Here is a 1,670-nt window from a genome sequence, read left to right as displayed (position 1 = left end):
TTCATCACTTCAAGTAGAAACTGTATACCCATTAAGTAATAACTCTGTATCCTCCCTTTCCCCCCATTCCTTGGTAGCCTCAATCTTTCTGTCTTTATGAATTTGCCTATTATAGATATTTAAATAAGTGGAGTCATATAATATTTTCCCTTTTTTTCTGGATTATTTCGGTTGGGAGAGCAGAGGAAATGATCGGACAGCGGGAAAGATGTGGAGAGGGGCCCGAGGGGATTAGACCGAGCAGTCACGCCCCTGACAAGAGAAGGCAGCCGAGCTCCAACGTCTGCGCTAGCGCCCCGATCAGGCGCGGGCCCGGCGTCTTGGCAGACCGCCCATGCTGGCCTTGGTGGCACGGACTGTGACTTGGGCAGGGGTGCGGGGAGCCGTGCTAAGAATCTGTGCGCCCAGGGACAGACAGCCCAGGCACCGAGCGGGGACTACCTGGACGTCTTCCTGCACTGAGACCCAGCCTTCGGACGGCCCCGGGAACGCGCCCCTGGGCACAGTCTGCGGCCCCAGCTCGATCCCGGACACCAGCCAGAGGGTCAGAGAAGCCTGGGAGGCCGGGCCCCAGGGGAAGGGTGGAAGAGGCATGTGGAGTAGAAGAGGCCGAGCACCGGGAAGTTAGGGAGTGGGACTAAGGGGCGGAGATGAGACACTGCACCAGGAGTTGGGGGTCCGGGGTGAGTCTGCCGGGCCTGTGACAGGAGAGGATTCCTATGTGCGCCCTGATGGAGAGGGCAAGCGAGGGTCTGGGCCTGGGACGAGGAATCTCGCCTACCGGCAGTCGCCCAACAGCGGTTGCAGGGATGCACCGCGGCCAGCAGAGGGCAGAATGCGCCCGGTCCGCCCGCCGGTCCCGCGCCGGACTCCGCGCCTCCCGGCTCTGCGCGCCTGAGCCTTGCCCGCCTGGCTTCTCCCGGCTGCAGCCGCGCCCCTGCCCCAGATGCCCGGAGGAGGCGGCCCAGTTCCAGGCCCAACTTCGGGGGTCAAGTCCTGAGGTTTCTGGGCTGAGCCGACAGGGGACCAGGGGCGTGGGAGAGAAACTCCACATTGTATCCACGCTCTCAGACAGAGGCACACAAAGGCGCCGAGAATTACAGAAGCACAAAGACACACACGTACACGCATACACATACAGGGAAACACACGAGCACACAAATCATTCAGAAACTCGGAGATATGCACAGACACACATATACAGAAAAAGATCTCAGATACAATACAGAAGCTGAGACACACAAAGACGTAGGAATCCGCATAGAGTGACACAGACACACCAGGACTCACACAAGTACAAAACACACAAGACAGAGGCATGGAAGGATCCTCAGATTCACACACACGGATGCAAAAGGATCAGACACAGATTCACAAATTCACACTATCAGGGTCTAGAAAATCGCAGGGACAAACACTGTGTGCACAAGAGCCTCAGAGGCGGGAGTGCCGACACGCACAGACACACTCAGATACCGACACACACGCAGGTACTGGGGTGGGACCGGAGCCTCTAATCCTCCACAAAGCCGGGCCCCTCCGCGGGGCCCCGCGGCACAGGGGGCCACTTCTGACCCAGCCTCCCGCAGGTTCCAAATCCGATCCGCCCTCTCGCCTCCAGCGGGGTCAGGGGACCCGCCTCCCATGCCCTCCGCCCCCGCCCCGCTCCG

This window comes from Carlito syrichta, unplaced genomic scaffold, assembly GCF_000164805.1.
Source record: "Carlito syrichta isolate Samal-C Ts95f unplaced genomic scaffold, Tarsius_syrichta-2.0.1 Scaffold303365, whole genome shotgun sequence".
NCBI lineage: Eukaryota > Metazoa > Chordata > Mammalia > Primates > Tarsiidae > Carlito > Carlito syrichta.
This window is presented reverse-complemented; position numbering follows the sequence as displayed.